This window comes from Zalophus californianus, chromosome 3 (genome assembly GCF_009762305.2).
Source record: "Zalophus californianus isolate mZalCal1 chromosome 3, mZalCal1.pri.v2, whole genome shotgun sequence".
Lineage (NCBI taxonomy): Eukaryota > Metazoa > Chordata > Mammalia > Carnivora > Otariidae > Zalophus > Zalophus californianus.
The window spans coordinates 140,851,149-140,871,581 of record NC_045597.1 but is presented as its reverse complement, the minus strand read 5'-3'; the positions used below and the strand labels follow the sequence as shown (position 1 = coordinate 140,871,581).

General features: G+C 36.5%; 1 pseudogene; it reads left to right on the top strand.

Annotated features, from left to right (window-relative positions):
* Window positions 1-2,943: 2,943 nt before the first annotated feature.
* LOC113919859 lies at window positions 2,944-19,137 on the top strand (annotated as a pseudogene).
* The last annotated feature ends 1,296 nt before the right edge of the window (window positions 19,138-20,433 follow it).

Genomic DNA, 20,433 nt, shown 5'->3' with positions numbered 1-20,433 from the left:
AATTACTGATTGGTATGCTGAAAATTTGAGGCTGATGTTTAGAGCAGTTAATTTCTTTTCTTAAAGAAGAGATAAAAGATGAATAAAACAAAACCAGGAAGAGAAATATCAGGAGATGCTAGGAAAGCAAAATTTCTTTATCAATCATGTGAAATACCACATATGCAAGGAAAATAATAAATTTACTTTCTCTAATGACTTTATGACTTCTCCATCCATTTATTTTAAACAGTTTTCTTGAGATACAATTCATATATCATACAATTCATCCATTTAAAATGTTCAATTAAATGGTTTTTAGTATGTTCACAGCATTGTGCAACCATCACCACAATCAACTATAGAACATTTTTTATCACTCGATAATGATAGTTTTGCCATATGTCAAATCATATAAAATCATATTTGAACATGAAACACATGTAGCTAAAACAGCTAAAAATTCTGAGGTTTGAAACAATGATTATTAATTGGTGTTATAGTAGAGAAAAGATGTGCTATGCATTAGCAGATTAAATTTTTTCAAGGCTTGGGGTGCCTGGGTGGCTCAGTCGTTAAGCGTCTGCCTTCGGCTCAGGTCATGATCTCAGGGTCCTGGGATTGAGCCCCACATTGAGCCCCACATCGGGCTCCCTGCTCAGCGGGAAGCCTGCTTCTCCCTTTCCTTCTCCCACTGCTTCTGTTCCCTCTCTCTCTGTGTCTCTCTCTGTCCAATAAATAAATAAAATCTTAAAAAAATTTTTTTCAAGGCTTTACAACATGTAGCCTATAATGTACAATTATTAGAATGATACCACTCGTTGATTTCACATGAAATCATTTTCCCTTGATGTTTTTCTTCCAAAATTCTTAATAAATTTCTTTTTTAAAAAAACAAGAGATGACATTGTTACTTATTTTTGAAATGCAAGGAGAAAATCATAAATTCTTGTCATTGTTTTCCAAAAGTTCTCAAACTATGATATAATTACAATGATATTTACTGGTTATCAATATTAGTCTTCATACATTATATTTAAGTAAAAATATTTTGCCATATTTGAAATTTTTAAATAGCCTTTACCACTGATATGTATTGGTGATCAATTAATAATTTTCAGATTGTTCTGTATGAATAAGGTCCAGAGTGTCCATTTTTTCCAGCTGTAAGGCTACTAGCTACTGATAATGTATTCATGCACCTACACTGGCATGTGGAAGGCACTAGAGAAATTGTAATCTCCTTCCTTTTCTTGAGTTTGCATGTCTTTGTTTGAGTTTGAGAATAATATTTAACACCTGATTCCCCTCCCCCTCCAACCTGGTCCTTTTCATTCAACTTTTTTTTTAAAGATTTTATTTGTTTATTTGAAAAAGAGAGAGAGAGAGCACAAGCAGGGGGAGTGGCAGAGGGAGAGAGAGAAGCAGGCTCCCCACTGAGCAGATAGCCCAACTGGGGCTCGATCCCAAGACCCTGGGATCATGACATGAACCTAAGGCAGCTGCTTAACCAACTGAAACACCCAGGCACCCCCCTTTTCATTCAACTTGATGACATATATCTTTTAAATATGTTGATCATAGAACAGATTCATAGGTACCACTTAGAATAGTTTCATTCAACCATCTGGTAATTGTGACTATTTAAATTAAAATAAAAATTAATTAAATTAATTAAAATGAACTATAATTAAAATAATAAAAATTTCAGTTACCCAGTTGCATTAACCACACTTCAAGTACTCAAAGTTACTCGTGGCTGGTAGACAGTGCCCATGTAGAACATTTCAATCATAAAGTACATTGGACAGAGCTCTGGAGACCTAGACTATGGAAAACGTCCTACTTATCTAATACACATAATTTTCCCTATTACAAGTACTTTGTTGAACCAACTCTTTTTTTTAAAGATTTTATTTATTTATTTGACAGAGAGAGACACAGCGAAAGAGGGAACACAAGCAGGGGGAGTGGGAGAGGGAGAAGCAGGCTTCCCCCCCCCCCCCAGCAGGGAGCCCGATGTGGGGCTCCATCCCAGGACCCTGGGATCATGACCTGAGCCCAACGCAGAAGCTTAACGACTGAGCCACTCAGGAGCCTCACTTTTTTGACTTACTTAAAAATTATTTTAATACTCCTATTTCTCTGTCCCCTTACCACTCATGTCTCACTGAAGTAATTATATAACCACGGGTAAGCAACTTTCCTTTCTCACGTTTTCCTAAATACAACTTTAACTTTGACCTGTTCGCTTTCAAAACTCTCATCTTCTTGTAGCTTTTTCAGTTCTTCCCTCCATATCTCCTTTCTTTGCTCCTTCAGTTCTAATTGTCTTTGTTTCTATTTGTACTTTATATCATTTTTTTTTTTTGCAATTAGCACGCAGCTTGCAACCTGGGTGTCAGTTCTTATTGTATTTTTTCTAATGTATCTCATTTATAATAACATTTATAATCATTTACAATGATCTAACTTTTAATGTATTTAAATCTTCTCCCAGCTGAATTGTAACTCAGAAAATTGGAGCTACAGTTCAGTTTTTGTCCAAGTTGCTTAGCACAGTGACTTACTTGCCCATCGTAAGTATTCGTTTTATTCTTTTGATGACACAGTATGATTCCTGCAATCAAATGCTAATGGACCATTCATAAAACGTTGAGACCCTGCTTCAAGCAAGAACTGGGACACGAGGTCAATATGCATAGATAACAACTCTTTGGTTAGGCAAAAGTTAAACAAACAAGAGATGGGCTTGGGGCTGCGGCGCTCAAAAGACGTTCACCTTGCCACGTTTAGATTCAGCCTGCGACTGCCCAGCAACTCCGTTTTTAAGTTCCTGCGAGAGTTGCCAACTTGCGGGATCTGGGAGCCAATCAGCAGTGCGGATGGAGCCTGGCCTGCTATTGGCTGGCATCCACCGGAAGCACATGCCGGACTGGGACTCCAGTGCAGGTGTTTGAGGCACTCCTGTCGGATTGCCAGCCTCAAACTTGCAGCCCGGGTTCTGGCCACGGAGAGGTCCGGGTGACTACTAAGGGTTCTCCAGGGAGGCGGTGGGCAGAGTGGCTGACCCTCCGGTAGGTATGGGACTGGCTGGGAAGGAGTGGGCCGGGCAGCCATGTGATCTATGCACTGGTTATGGGCCAGTGCAGTTTGGGCTAGGGTTCATTCAGAGAGGAGTATCCAACCGTCCCGCTAGTAAGAGGCTCACCTTAGCCCTCGCCTGGTGGCGTCTAGGTGTCCCTAAGTGCAGCATAAAACTATTTCTAGTGAGGGGCCTGTCTGCAGGTTTTATGATTTCTGTGTGGAACCGATTCGGGACAGAGCCTTCCGCCCACCGTCGGGAGAAGTCAGCCTCCAAGCGGGGGTGGTGGCATGAAGAACTGCAAGATTGGCGGTTTGGAAAGCTGGATTCTTACTCCAGTTTAGGGATTCAGGCACAGCAGATTCCAAGAGGGAAAAGCCGGGGACATCTGTGTGTGGCGGGTGGGGAGGGGGTTCATAGACATTTACCCAGGGTCACATTGTTCTGATGCATTCCACTTCGGTATATTTCCCGCTACAACAGCAGAATCCCACTTTATCTTTTAGCCTGTGTAGTATTCATCCTCAAATTATTCTAATGAGTTCCTCCTCCCACTTTTATTACTTCCAATTATGTGGGTTTTGTAAATCTTGAAAGTTTTATTGGTGCCTTGATTATTCTTACCACATCCCTCTTTTTTACGGGCAAAATTGGAAATAGCAGTGGTATGTACCAATATTTAAAATTATTTTACTTTTCTTTTAAGCATCTGCAGTGTGTCATACATTCTGTTCAACCCAGGGTTACTTAGATTGTTTTTAAAAGGGAATTGTTAAAATTAAAAGAGATTTAAAATTGCTTTTCCTCTTACCTTTCACCATCTCCACTTCTCACCAACTTGTGACTTTAAATAAGCCACTTAACTTCTGTGTGCCTCATTTTCCTCATCTGTAAAAACAGGGATATTAACAGTATCTATCTCACATGGCTGGTATGAGGAATAAATGCATTAATAATATATAAAGCGCTTAGCTGTGCCTGGCCCACAGAAGCATGCATAAGTGTTTGCTACTCTTATCCTATTTATCATTAGAATTACTTCATTCTTGGAAGAGTGATCATTCTCATACCAGGTGTCACATCTTTGCCCATTTCAGTGAGATATATCTTCTTTTTTGAGAAAATTTTTATTTATTGAGATAATATTAGCGTGCAACATTATATAAATTTTAGGTGTACAACATTATATCTCTTTTTTGCATGAAACAATATCTTTATTACATACTATTTTCATCTATTTTTTTCTTCTATTTAATTTTTTTCCCCAGAGGTACAGGCCTATGATTCATCAGTCTTATATAATACCCAGTGCTCATTACATCACATGCCGTCCTTAATGTCCATCACCCAGTTACCCCATCCCTCCACCTCACTCCCTCCAGCAACCCTCAGTTTGTTTCCTATGATTAAGAGTCTCTTATTGTTTGTCACCATCTCTGGTTTCATCTTGTTATTTTTTCCTCTCTTCCCCTATGATCCTCTGTTTTGTTTCTTAAATTCTGCATATCAGTGAGATCATATGATAATTGTCTTTCTCTGATTGACTTATTTCACTTAGCATAATACCCTCTAGTTCCATCCACTCATTGCAAATGGCAAGATTTCATTTTTTGATGGCTGAGTAATATTCCATATATATATATCACATCTTCTTTATCCATTCATCTATTGATGGACATCTAGGCTCTTTCTATAGTTTGGCTATTGTGGACATTGGTGCTATAAACATTGGGGTGCACGTTCCCCTTCGGATCACTACATTTGTATCTTTGGGGTAAATACCTAGTAGCGCAATTGCTGGGTCGTAGGGTAGCTCTATTTTCAACTTTTTGAGGAACCTCCATACTGTTTTCCAGAGTGGGCTGCACCAGCTTGCATTCCCACCAACAGTGTAGGAGGGTTCCCCTTTCTCCACATCCCCGCCAACATCTGTCATTTCCTGACTTGTTAATTTTAGCCATTCTGACTGGTGTGACATGGTATCTCATTGAGGTTTTAATTTGCATTTCCCTGATGCTGAGTGATGTTGAACCTTTTTTCATGTGTCTGTTGGCCATCTGTATGTTTTCTTTGGAGAAATGTCTGTTCATGTCTTCCGCACATTTCTTGATTGGATTATTTGTTCTTTGGGTGTTGAGTTTGATAAGTTCTTTATAGATTTTGGATACTAGCCCTTTATCTGATGTGTCATTTGCAAATATCTTCCCCCCTTCTGTCGGTTGTCTTTTGTTTTTTTTGACTATTTCCTTTGCTGTGCAAAAGCTTTTTTTTTTTTTAAAGATTTTATTTATTTATTTGACAGAGAGAGAGACAGCCAAAGAGGGAACACAAGCAGGGGGAGTGGGAGAGGGAGAAGCAGGCTTCCTGCCAAGCAGGGATCCCGACATGGGGCTCGATCCTAGGACCCTGGGATCATGACCCGAGCCGAAGGCAGATGCTTAACGACTGAGCCACCCAGGTGCCCCATGTGCAAAAGCTTTTTATCTTGAAGTCCCAATAGTTCATTTTTGCCTTTGTTTTTCTTCCCTTTGGAGATGTGTCTAGCAAGAAGTTGCTGTGGCTGAGGTTGAAGAGGTTTATATTTCTTCTTAATAACTAAATATTACTAGAGTGCCAAATGATTATAGGACAGAATGGATTCCCTTGATATCCTTCCTAGTCTTCCTGCCCCCCTCCCTTGCTACCATTGCTGACTCTATTGGTTTTAATGCACTTTGAAAAGGGTCGTAGGTACTTGCACAGCAGTGATTAAAGATAGATGGCAGCAGTGAATGTCTTCACATGGTAAATATTGGTAGTTTGAACAATGACAATGGACATTTTCTTTTAAGTGACTTGCATGTGAAATCTATTTGAGGAAAGAGGTTTTTTTTTTCTTTAAAAAAAAATGTCTGGTTTCCTGAATTATCGGTTACATTTAATAAATACAAGAATCAATCTGTTTTTTTTTGCTTTATATAAAAAATGGGAATGATTCTTTAGCTAGTACTCAGATGACATTTTGTATTTATATGATATGACTTTATGATTATTGTGCATGCATTTTGCTAAAAGGCCATAAATTTTTATCTGTGACTAAAGTTTTTTTATGGCCCCTGTTCAGAGTTTCAGTGAATTCTGTACCTATACAGAGAATTGATAGAACTCATATAAGTAGAAATTGAATGCAGTGTTTTGAGTGAAGTTTGGAATTTAAAAGTAAGCTTCTCCTGGATAAAGTGAATTTTCTTACTCTGCTTCTTATCAGACCTAAAACATTAATTAATAGCTTAGTTGTTAGTCTGCCCAAAGAAACTTTCTGTCTTTCCTTTAGGTGGATTATTGACACTGTTTTGGGTTTCCACATAGATTTAAAGAAATTAGGGAGCTACCAGGACACCTGAGTGGCTCAGTCAGTTAGGTGTGTCTGCGTTCATCTCAGGTCATGAATCCCATGGGCCTGGGATTGAGCCCCACTTTGGGCTCCCTGCTCAGAAGAGAGTCTGCCTCTCCCTTTCTCTCTCCCTCTGCCTCTCCCCGTGGCTTGTGCTTGTGCTCTCTCTCTCAAATAAATAAATAAAATCTTAAAAAAAACCCAAAAAAACAAATTATGGGGATACCAATTTTGCAGGTTACTATATAGGAAGTACTAGCCTCTCTGTGAGTAATAGTTAACTTTAGTTAAGCCACACTGTATTTTTCAATATTATCAGAATAACACAAACATTTTCTATTTCTCAGTAGAGTTATAAAGGTAAAAATGTGCTTCGAACTGTATTGTCAGAGAATTAGGTATTTTCATGATTTCTGTAATAGTAATACGATCTCATATTGAAATCCATCCCCACACCCACCTTCCCTGCTCTGATTTTTCAAATAAAAAGAGCAGGGGACACCTGGCTGGCTTAGTCAGTTATACGTCTGCCTTCAGCTCAGTTCATGTTTGCAGGGTCCTGGGATCAAGTCCTGCATCTGGCTCCTTGCTTGGCAGGGAGCTTGCTTCTCCCTCTGCCTGCCACTCCCCCTGCTCGCATGCTCTCTCTCTCTCTCTCTCTGTGACAAATAGATAAATTAAATCTTAAAAAAAAGAGCAGATAAACAAAACCCAGGTACTACATTCATTAACATTTCAAACTACATTTTTTTCAATAAGTTGAAATTATTTTAATTTTTACATAATTTTAGATGGAGGAGGCACTTAGTTATGCAACATAATTTTTTGTAGTTTTAACCAAAATATCTTTGTACAAATTTTATTGTATATATCTATCACTGTATAATAAAATCTTCCCTGCTTAGAACAGTATTTTACACTACATTAGCGTTAAACACATACTATTGCTGACTGAACTCAATAATGTTATTTGATTGCTTTGAGACAATGCTTAATCTAATCTGGTAGATGTGTTTATAGCTGAGAGTATAAAGTAAATGAGAAATTACGTGTTACATATAACCTGCTGTGGCCTCATTCTTTTGTTTGATATTTAATTTTACAGTTCTATTATTACAGGCATATAAGTACTTATAAAAATATCACATTTAAGTGCCTTTCCATTTTGTTCTATCCTTATTTTTAAATAAGTGGATGCAAATTAGACTTAGAAACTTTGCATTGTTTTTTGCACATGCGCTTTTTGGAAGGGAAAAGAAAAAATGGAATATAATTGACCTAGATAAATTACTATAGTTGTTTGAAGGCTGAAGTAAAACCAGGCTTATACCATAATATATGTTTTTGAAGTAGGTATAGCTCAAAATTTAAAATAAATCTGATAAATGAGATGATTAAGTCTTTATAAAATTGGATGCTATAATATGTTTGTGTTTTTGAGCACTCAGACTTTAAAGGATGCATGCTTTAAATTACCTTTTTGTTTACTATCATTAGTATTCATCTCAAAGTGATGGAATTTTTTTTTCCAGCTTTGCAAATCTGATATTTTTTTTGGTCTGTGGTTTGATGTTTTGTTGCAGAACAAAATGGGAGATGCTGAAGCAGGCAAGAAGATCTTTATTCAAAAATGTGCTCAGTGCCACACAGTGGAAAAAGGTGGAAAACACAAGACTGGTCCAAATCTCTGGGGCCTTTTTGGATGAAAAACAGGACAAAGACCAGGATTTTCTTTTTCTGATGCTAGCAAAAACAAAGGTAAAACCTAGGCAGTTGTGGGAGAGAACCAGAAACTTTGTAGCAAAGAAAAAAAGCACATTAATTGATATTATATTTCCTAGTTTACAGCATTAAAAATTAAATTCTCATGTTTATATTACTGAAATGTTGATTCATATCATAAGATCTATATTTTGATAACTGGTCTCTTTTTGATCAGAGGAATTAGCAATTCTCTGTGGCATAGGTTTTTACCTATACAAGGTGTTTTATTTTATGCAGTACATTTATGTTGAAAAAGCATGAGCTAAATTAAAAAGATCAAATCATATTTTATTTTATTTTTTTTAAAGATTTTATTTATTTATTTGAGAGAGAGAATGAGAGACAGAGAGCACGAGAGGGAAGAGCGTCAGAAGGAGAAGCAGACCCCCCACTGAGCAGGGAGAGCCCGATATGGGACTCGATCCCAGGACTCCAGGATCATGACCTGAGCTGAAGGCAGTCGCTTAACCAACTGAGCCACCCAGGCGCCCCTCAAATCATATTTTAATGGCATAATGGTAGTTTTCTATTTGTAGTAGTGATTCTTAGCAGAGTGTGGGGATGTTATATAAATAGTTTGAAAAAGTATATTCAGTGATCTTTTTTTTGTTGATGGAAAGTGGGTAGATGGCAGTTAAAATGAGAAAGCATTTTAGGGTTGAAATTAAAAATGGCTGGAAAAAACTATAATACCTTTGCAAAGAATTTTATTATTCCTGGATATGCATATATATATACATACATACTTACATACATACATATATACATATCATTAGCATTCACCTCAAAAATAGGGAATAACTCTAGATAGACTGAAGCTCTATTTTGAACTGTTCTTGGAGGCCTAGCATTTCTTACTGGCCTGAATTTCAGATCATTATAATGCTACTGTTTGGAAAGATTTTTATTTTATTTTGTTTTTGTTTCTTTTTATTCTTTTTATTGAAGTGTAATTCACACATTAGCCATTTTGAAGTGTACAAGTCAGTACATGTAGTGTATTCAGAGTATTGTATAATCAGCACCTCTCTGTAGTTTCAAAACTTTTTCATTACTTGAGAAGAACCCCTGTACCCATTAAATAATCACTCCCCATTTCCTCCTACCCTTTACCCCTTGTAACCTCTAATTGCTTTCTATCTTTATGGATTTGCCTATTCTGCATATTTCATAAAAAGGAATAATAAAATATGACCTTTTATGTTTGACTTCTTTCACTTAGCATAATGTTTTCAAGGTTCATTGAAGTTATAGCATGTATCAATACTTCATTCTTTTTATGGCTAATCATATTTAATAGAATGTATATATCACAATTTGTTTATCCATTTATCAGTTGATGAACATTTGGATTGTTTCCACCTCTCGCCTATTGTGAATATTGAGTCCCTGTTTTCAGCTCTTTTCGATATATATAGATATGTATATCTATATATATGTTGGGGTCATTTATTAAATCTATATTTAACTTTTTGAGGAAAGCCAGATTGTTTTCCACAGTAGCTGTACCATTTTACATTCCCATCAGTAATGTAGGATTCCTATTTCTCGGATCCTCTCCAATCCTTGTTATTTTCTTTTTCTTCTTAAAAATTGCCATCCTAGTGGGTGTGAAGTGGCATCTCACGATTTTGTTTTGCATTTCATTAATGAATGATGGTGTTGAACATGTTTTAGTGTGCTTTGTTAAAAAAGAAAACCACAGAGTCAAAATAGAATCACTTGTACTAGGCCCACAACACTAAACCCGGGGCTTAATACCTAGCTTAATTGTAGTTTCAACCTTTCCCAGGAATGTAATCTTAACCTGTTAGTCTGGAATTTCCTGGTCGGCGCTGGTAAAGTAATCCACCTAGTAAGACCCTTTTGTCCCCCAAAAAGAGGTGACTTTGTCTGAAATAATTCTTTCTTACTGTATTATGACTTCCTTGTCCTGTCTTTAAAAACCTTTCCCTTTCTGTAGCCCTTTGGAACTCCTTTCTATATGTTGCCTGATTCATGAATCATTGAATAAAGTCAATTTGATCCTTAAACTCACTCAGTTGAAGTTTTTTTGTTCAACAACTTGTTGGCCATTTGTAGATTTGGAAAAATGTTTATTCCTGTCCTCTGCCTATTTTTTATTTGAATTGTTTGTCTTTTTTATTGTTGAGTTTTGAGAGTTCTTTATGTATTCTGGACACTAACCTCTCATCAAATATGTAATTTTCAAATATTTTCTCTTCTTTTTTAGTTTGTCTTCATTTGCTTGATAATGTCCTTTGATGCACAGAAGTTTTTAATTTGTATAAAGTCCATTTATCTATATTTTTGTTGATTTTTGGGGAGGGCATCAAATCTAAGAATCCATCACCATATCTGAGGTCATAAAGATTTGCCCCTATGTTTTCTTCAAATAGTTTTATAGTTTTAGCTCTTAGATTTAGGTTTTTGACCCATTTTCACTAAATTTCTTATACAGAGTGAAGGAATAGTCCTACTTCATTCTTTTGCATGTGGCTATCATCGCTTCTCAGACTTTTGATTAAGATCAAGTGCATGTGTTTATCCAGCTATCCCAGCCCCATTTCTTGAAAAGACCATTCTTTCCCAGTTGAATGGTCTTGATACCCTTGTTGAAATTCAATTGGCTATGTATGTTAGGGTTTACTTCTGGACATTGAATTCTATTCTGTTGGTCTGTATATCTATCCTTATAATAACACCACAGTTTTTATTACTGTAGTTTTTTGATAAGTTTTGAAATTAGGAAGTGTGAGCCCTCTAGCTATGTTTTCCTTTTTCAGTATTGTTTTGGCTATTCAGGGCCCTTTGCAGTTCTGTGAATTTGAGGATAACCTTTCCCATTTCTGCAAGAAAGGCTTTGGAATTTTGATAGAGATTGCATTGTATCTGTGGATTGTTTTCGTGAGTATTGCCATTTTAGCAACATTAATGTTCCAATCTATGAACATGGGATGCTTTTCCATTTATTAAGGTCTCCTTTCATTTCTTTCAGAAATATTTTGTAATTTTCAGTGTACAAGTCTGTCACTTCCTTGGTTAAATTGTGCCTATTTATTCTTTTAGATATTATTATAAATAGAATTGTTTTCTTAATCTCTTTTTCAAATTGTTCATTGCTTGTGTATAGAACACAACTGATTTTTGTGTGTTGATCTTATACCCTGAAGCTTTGCTGAATTAATTTATTAGTTCTGGTAGATTTTTTGTGGATCCTTTGGGATTTTCTACATATAGAATCATATCATCTGTGATAGAGGTAGTTTATTTTTTCCTTTCCAGTTTGGATGGCTTTTATTTCTTTTGTTTTCCTTAATTGCTCTATCTAGGACTTCTAGTGGAATTCTGAGTAGAACTGGTGAAAATGAGCCTCTTTGTCTTGTTCCTGATCTTAGAGGGAAAGTTTTCAGCTTTTCACCTTGGGTATGGTATTAGCTGGGGGTTTCCAAAAATCCCTGTTTTCTTGTTAAGCAACTTACCTTTTATTCTTAGTTTACTGAGTGTTTATATCATGAAAGGGTGTTGGAATTTGTCAATTTTTTTTCTGCATCTTTTGAAATAATAATGTATTCTTTTTCCTTTTGCTCTATTAATGTGTTAAGTTGATTGATTTTCTTATGTTGAACCATCCTTGCATTCCTGGGATAAATCCCATTTGGTCATAGTATGTAATCCTTTTAATATGAGTTGGATTTAGTTTGCCAGTATTTTTTGAGGATTTTTGCATTTATAGTGATTAGAGATTCTGGTTTGTAGTTTTCTTACGGTGTCTTTGTCTGGCGTTGGTGTTTAGAGAAGTTTAAAATATAGATTATTGCAGCTGTGAGTTCTCTTCATACGTGATTTGAATTTGGTATTTTTAAATTTCTTAATGGGTTTTATAGTGCTGTATAGTGCTTATTTAATTGAGCTTTGTGGACTATATTGTAGGAGAAGGGTTTTAATGAAGGGAGTTGGCATTTTGTGCACTTTTTTTTTTTGGTGCAAATGTAATAGCTTGCATTTTGTCAAAAGAGAGATTCTGCTTATTCTAACCTGTGTTAATATTTCTAGTAAGATAGTGTTTTGGGTTGGTCTCAGCCTATCCATAGTGATATTATTGACTAGAAATGCCTGGGGACACTCACCTGGGCCTATACTACTTGTAGAGCCCCCACAGACATTTCCTCAACCAAAGTCAATGTTGTGGCTGGACCAGACCTTGTGGTTCTTATTATGATTGAAAGACACTCCTTAGCATCAACCATCAGGGAATTTTGAAAAGAAAGATTTATTACTCATGAGTCCTGGAGGTTACATGGCATGTCTGGGACCACACAGTGAGGTTGAGAGGAAAGAGAGAGTGAGAGGGAGCTAGTGAGCAGGCCTGGTGTTTTGCTTTTATTGGAGTCAAGGGTGGGGTGCCTAGTTTTTGGCAGGTTCATTGTTTAATGGTGAATTTAAATATAAGAGTGGGAATTAAAGCATGGGAAGGGAAAAACAAACAGTCCTCAAATGTAGTTATCTAGGTCTACCAGAGCATTCCTAAAAAAAGGGGGGGGACTTCATGGGTGGGGAAACTTGGCTCTGTCTATTCATGTAACTGGCAGTGTGTTTATTCAGACTGGATGTCTTTGAAGTAGATGTCTTGGCAAACAAAAGCTTAATGTCAGGCATTTATATTATAATTTTTTAAAAAGCTAATTATCAGGTGCCTATTCTACAGATAGGTGAGATATAGTGAAATTTTTGTTACCTAGAATATTGGGGAAAGGGACCTGTTTATAGTCAAATGGTTTAGTTAAAACAAAAGTAGCACATGTAGGATTTTTACAGCTTTTTATGTGAAAAGAAGATACTTTTTATCTTTCTGAAATGTTGAGAACAATACAGTTTAGTAGGATGGAGAGCTAGGAAAGTCCTTGGTCCCTAGACTTCTCTTGGCTTTTAAAGCAAACCAGGATGGAGTGGGGTGGGGAATATATGTTAAGTGTTTGAGGACTGTATTAGTTTCTTAGGGCTGCTGTAACAAAATATAAATTGAGTGGCTTAAAATAACAGAAATTTATGGTTTCACATTTCTGGAGGCTAGAAGTGCAAAATTGAGGTGTTGGCAGGACCATGCTCTCTCTGAAACCTGTAGGGCAATCCTTCCTAGTTTCTTCCTAGTTTCTGGTAGTTTGCCAGTTATCTTGGTGTTTTGGGCCTTTGGCTGCATAACTCCAATCTCTGTCATTTTATGATTCCTGTGTGTCTCTGTCTTCACATGGCTGTTTTATAAGGATACCAATCATATTAGATTGGGAGCCCATCCTACTACAGTATGACCTCATTTCAACTTAACTAATCACATCTGCAATGATCCTATTTCTAAACAAAGCCACATTCTGAGGTACTGTGGGTTAGGACCTCAATGTGTCCTTATTCAGGGAACATCCATAATAAAGGACCATATATACATATAAAATAAATACATAGATAATTGGTAAAACACTTAAGGTAAAATAAAATAGAATAAAATTTAATCTTTGGTTAAGGGTGCTTCAGAATCTTTAAGCATCAATGTAATTGTTATTAACACAGTATCATTGTGTTTAGTATTTGCAAAAAATGCTGGTTAATAGGTATTCTATAATAAAGAATTTGGTTTTTGTCCTAGGTTCCTAGGAGGGTATCTCCAAAACCTTAGAATTTCCCAAGTTATAAGAGTGTCTCTTTTATTTAAGTTTGGGCCCTTGGACCACCACCTGAGTTTATGCTAGTGAGATGACTTACGGTAGGCTCCTAGATAGTTTCAGGATGGGGGTGGCCAAGCTTGAAAGACCAACTATGTGAGACTTGGAGCTTTGGGCTAGGCGAGTTATCAGTCCAACCTCCAGGGTTAGGGGACAGGAGCTAGAGATTGAGTTTTATCACATGGCTAATGATTCAGTAGGCATTCTTATGTAATAAAACCCCAATAAAAACTCTGGACACTTTAATTGGAAGCTCTGCTTGAGCGTCCTGTTTGTGAGCATATCAATTACTAGAAGAGTAATGAGTGCTGATTCCCTAGGGAAAGGACTCAGAAGCTCTGTGTTTGGGACTTTCCCAAACTTCATCATATGGATCTCTTTATCTCGCTGGTCCTGATTTTATCCTTTATATTAAAACTGTAACTAAGTGTAGTGCTTTCCTAAGTTCTGTAAATTGTTCTAGCAAATTATCAAACTTGAGGGGGTCCTGGGAACCTTCAAATTTATGGCCAATTGGTTAGAATTTGGCATGGCCTGGGACCCCAAACTTGCTGCTGGTGTCTAAAGTGAGGACAGAATTGCTGGGAACTATGGAGTCTGTTCAGTTTCAGGCAGTTAGGATCAGATTTCCCTTCCATTTATTGCAATAAGATTTCTAGTTGATAGACTATTGAATAAATCAGTCTGAAACTTGGATTTATTATTTGAATTTATATGGTTCTTTAGTTTTTAAAGTAGTATTTTTCTTTTTTTTTTTAAAGAATTTATTTATTTGACAGAGAGAGACACAGCGAGAGAGGGAACACAGGCATGGGGAGTGGGAGAGGGAGAAGCAGGCTTCCAGCGGAGCAGGGAGCCTGATGCGGGGCTCGATCCCAGGACCCTGGGATCATGACCTGTGCTGAAGGCAGACGCTTAATGACTGAGCCACCCAGGCGCCCCTAAAGTAATATTTTTCTATAGTGTCATTTTCTTATTTTGTTATCACATTACAAGAACAGTCAACTTTTGAGTCCTAACTTATATACTAGTTATAACCTAATATTTATTAATCTAAATGCCAGTATTTTGAGCGTTTTATTGCTTATTAGCATTGATTACAAATAATATTAAAACTGATTACATGGCGTCTTCCTTCTCCCTCTACCCCTCCCCCCTGCTCATGATTGATCTCTCTCTCAAATAAACACAATCTTTAAAAAAAACTGATTACAAATATGTCTTTTATTGTAGACTGTTGTCAAAGAGTAAAAGCTGTGTAGAAGGCTTTGCTTTAACATTATTTAAGAATTAGTAATAAAATTTCTGTAAGTCAGATCATTTAAGTAGTATTTATGACTTATTTGGGGATATAATATTACTATTTGTTCTACTGGTTACATAATAATAAGTAGGGGAATGAAATTGAATCCCTGTATTATGCCACTCATAAAAATTAACTTGAAATGGATTAAAGACTTAAGTAAATTAAAGACTTGAAACTGTAAAACTTCTAGAAGAAAACAGAGAGAAAAGGATCCTTGACATTGGTCTTTGTAATGATCTTCTGGATATTGACACCAAAAGCACAAGCAACAAGAACAGTCATTAAGTGGGACTACATCAAACTTAAAAGCTTCTGCACAGCAAAATAAATAGTCAACAAAATGAAAAACCAACCTATGGAATGGGAGAAAATATTTGCAAATTATGTATCTGATAAAGGATTGATGCTCAAAATATATAAAGAGTGGATGCAACACAATAGTGAAAAAACAAACCAATTAAAAAATAGGCACAGAAACTGAATATTTTCCCAAAGAGGACATATAATTCGACCACAGGTACGTGAAGAGGTGTTCAACATCACTAACTGTCAGGAAAATGCAAATCAAAACCGCAGTGAGATATCACCTCATGCCTGTTCTTAAAATTGTTATCATCAGAAAGACAAGAAACAACAAGTGTTGGCAAAGATGTGGAAAAAAGGAAACACTTGTGAACTGGTGGTAGAAATGTAAATTGGTGCAGCCACTATGGAAAACAGTGTGGAGATTCATTTAAAATGAAAAATAACTATCATATGATCCAGTAATATCATCTCTGGGTATGTATCCAAGGGAAATGAAAACAGAATCTGGGAGAGATATCTGCATCCCATGTTCATTGCAGTATTATTTGCAATAGCCAAGCTATGGAAACAACCTAAGTGTCAGCAGATGAATGGAGGAAGATGTGGTAAATATATACAATAGAGTGTTCAGCCATGAGAAAGAAGGAAATCCAGCCATTTGCAAAAACTTGGATGAACTTTGAAGGCATTATGCTGAGTGAAATAAGTTAGAGAAAATAATACTGTATAATATCATTTATATGTGGAATCTTAAAAGGTCAAACTCAGGAAGTTGTAGGAAGGTGAGAGGATCCTCAGCTCACCTCATCCATGTGGACACACTGAGATAATATACTATGTGACTAACTCTGAAAACGACCTGAAGACTGGCAGAACAGACCTCCTAGAGCTAATCATAGAGAGAAGGCTACATCAAAAAGAGTAGAAGGGGTGAAAACATGTTTCGGAACCAAACCCCAGCACACAGTAGGAGGGACATCACAAGCACGGAGAAGCAAGAGGATCAGAATCCACACCAGGCACCCCTGGCACAGGAGACTCAAACTGGAAGACAAATCCCCACAACATCTGGCTTTGAAAATAAGTGGGGCTTAACTTTAGGAACTTCAACTTCAACAAAGAGATATAAAATATAAAATAACCTGTCAGTGGTGAAGAATTCAATAATTGAAATAAAAAAAATCACTAGAGGAAATCAAGAGCAGATTAGAGGAGGCAGAGGAACTACCAGTGAACTGGAAGACAGGGTAATGGAAAGCCATGAAGCTGAACAGCAAAAAGATAAAAGAGTAGCAAAAAATGAGAATAGGTAAAGGGACCTCTGTGACATCATCAAGCATAATAACATTTGCATATAGGGATCCCAGAAGGAGGAGAGAGAAGGGGGGCAGAAAACTTATTTGAAGAGATAATAGCTGAAAACTTCCCTAATCTGGGGAAGGAAACAGACATCCAGATCCAGGAAGCACAGAAGGCCCCTAACAAGATGAACCCAAGGAAGTCCACACCCAGACACATAATAATTGAAATGGCAAAAAGTACTGATAAAGAGATTTTTAAAAGCAGCAAGAAAAAAAGAAAAGTTACATATAAGGGAAACCCCATAAGACTATTAGCTGATTTTTTAGCAGACATTTTGCAGGCCAGAAGGGAGTGACATGATGTATTCAAAGTGCTGAAAGGAAAAAACCTACAACCAAGAATATTCTGCCCAGAAAGGTTATCATTCAGAACAGAAGGAGAGATAGAATTTCCCAAACAAAAGTAAAAGGTGTTCATCACCACCAAACCAGCCTTATAAGAAATATTAAAGGAAATTCTTTAACTGGAAATAAAAGGCCATAACTAAAAGTAAGAAAATTAATAAAGGAAAAAATTTCACAGGTAAAAGGAAATACAGTTAATGTAGTAGGTTAATCACTTTTAAAGCTAGTATGGAGGTTAAAACTCAAAGGTAGTAAAATCAGTTACATCTACAAAAACTAGCTGAGGGATACACAAAATAGAAAGATAAAATATGACATTGTATACATAAAAAATTATGTATACATTGTATGCATTGTATACATAAAAATTTAGTGCTTTTAGAGTGTGTTTAAACTTAAGGGACCATCAACTTAATATAGATTCCTGTACACATAAGCTGTTATGTATGAATCGAATGGTAACCACAAATCAAAAACCTATAATAGATACACAAAATAATAAAGAGAAAGGTATCTAAGTGTAACACTAAAGAAAGCCATCAAAACTACAAGGGAAGAGAGCAAGAGAAGGAAGGAATAGAGAAGACCTATCGACAAGAAGACCTATAAACAGAAAACAGTTAACAAAATGGCAATAAGTACATAACGGTAATTACTTTAAATGTAAATGGACTAAATGCTCCAATCAAAAGGCATAGGGTGACTGACTGGATTAAAAAAAATTAAGACCTGTTTATATGCTGCCTACTCACTTCAGATGTAAGGACATACACAGACTGAAAGTAGAGGGATGGAAAAAGATATTCCATTCAAATGGAAATCAAAAGGTAGAATGCTTCTTTTAAAGATGGCATGTCTGTGTTTTTTTTCTTTAATCCTGGCTCTCCTGACCCTCCATAGTGTCAAATTGAATTTAGGGAGATTTTCACATCCAGCTTATATACACTCTACTCTTTTTGGGCCAGAGGACTATGACTTGCCCCTTAGGATTTATCACCTACTTTGGAGAACTCTTCTTCTTTTGAGATCATTAGTGACAGGTATCCTCTTACTCTGGTCCAAGTTTTATGTTTTTGGTAGTCTTCTGATTATATGAAGTTTGGAGTTCTAGTTGCTCCCTTTATATTTTATCAAAAGGGGAGTTAGCATTCTTGTTTCTCTTTGTCCATATTCTTTTTGACTGGTTTTAGAAAGGAAAAAATGAAGAGACAACCTTTCTCATTGTAAAACTGCTTTCCTGAAATCATAGCTTTTTGACAGAGATTTGGACAGAGGCTACATGCTATGATTGGAAGAAAAAACATGAAAATATGAGTTAGCAGTCATAGATTCTTGACTTTAAGTCATCTTGTCTCTTAGGTCGAATTATTCTCCTCTGTTTGGATCATTTATTCATCCGCAAAATGAGGGGTTGGATTAATTTCTAAGATCTCTTCTAGAAGGAACTCTGTGATTCTGGGAGGATGGGGTGCTGCTTAGGTCCAACATGTCTAGGTTGGAAGTTTATTGGTATACTTTGGATCATGCTGAACAGCATGTGAGTATTAGATTTCTATAGGGAACTGGAAGAGTAGAGCACCAAAGACTAATTTTGGAATTTTCTTACTGGTCAGAAACTGTAAGTATTCCCAGTTATGAGAGCCTTCCTATTGAATCCAAGAGTATTCTTTTGTTCACATATGTGGGTCACATCGGAAAGTAAGCCTTACAAATATAACTACACAAACTTAAAACTTATTTTCACCTTTATAGGTGTTATCTGGGGAGAGGAAACTCTGATGGAATATTTGGAGAACCCAAAGAAATATATCCCTGGAACTAAAATGGTTTTTGCTGGTCTTAAAAAGAAGAGTGAGAGAGAAGATCTTATTCAGTATTTGAGACGGGCAACATCTTCATGAAATGCTCTTGCAACATTAGTTATAAGCCAAAATTTTCCAATTTTATTTTATTTATTTTTTTTAAGATTTTATTTATTTATTTGACAGAGAGAGACAGTGAGAGCAGGAACACAAACAGGGGGAGTGGGAGAAGGAGAAGCAGGCTTCCCGCTGAGCAGGGAGCCCGATGTGGGACTCGATCCCAGGACCCTGGGATCATGACCTGAGCCAAAGGCAGACACTTAACGACTGAGCCACCCAGGCGCCCCAAAATTTTCCAATTTTAAATATTGCATGTTTAAAGAAGTCATATTTGATATTTCTTGATGAGTCTGTAGTAAATTTAACATTTAAAAGTAAAAGTTGAAATTTTTGATTGTGTGTAATCTACTGATCAAATGCCTTTCCAAGTCTGAACTGACTTTTGTCTGCTCACTAGGGATGTGAATAAGGTCAGCATGGAGGAGGAGAGGGAAGAAAACTGAAATCTATTGTGCTTCAGTGGTCCCTACATGCACAAAATATTTTATAAGCCTAGCAACTACTATTGATGATGGAGATAATTTCCACATACTTATTTCTCTGTAATTTAAATGTAGATATAGCAGATATTAGCTTCAGTTTTCATTAAGCTATGTTTGGTTTTGTGTTTGCCTTTTATTATAACGTTATTGTATTTATAATTACAACTTTATCATAAGTAACTTTAAGGAAAAAAGTAAGGAAAGTGAAGTCAAATAATTGATCTTATCTTAGGAATATGATTGGAATGAAAAACAAATTATTGACCATGAGTGACAAAATAAAACCTAGAGAGAAGGAGAAAAGCGTGTTCTAGGTTAGTAAGCATTTATGTCATTTAACATATAATACTTTTTCATTCACCTTTTTATGGCACCTTTCTAATCCTGAGTAATGTAAGGCTGGACTCCATGGAGGGAGACCATATACCCTGAGAAAGAGAGAGAAGAAAAAAATAACCCTTACCATTGACGTGGAAGGGAATAGTGGCTCTGTGTGGTATGAGGTGGCCCTTGAAATGGCTGTGCAGTCCTACGAGCACTACATTACCCAAATATAAGGCCCAATGCAAGAAAGAGAAGGTATTTCCTTACCAAAGAGGTGGGTAATGGACTAGTCAGGGGTCATTATGGGTGAGAATAGGATATCCATTATTTAATTTACACTTCATAATAACACCGCTGTAAGGTGGATTTTACCTTCTCATCGAGGCTTGTGCCAGAACCAACATTTGGATCTTCTGCCCAATTCCTGGTGACTCTTTAACCATGTCATAGGGATAATATGTTAACTTAT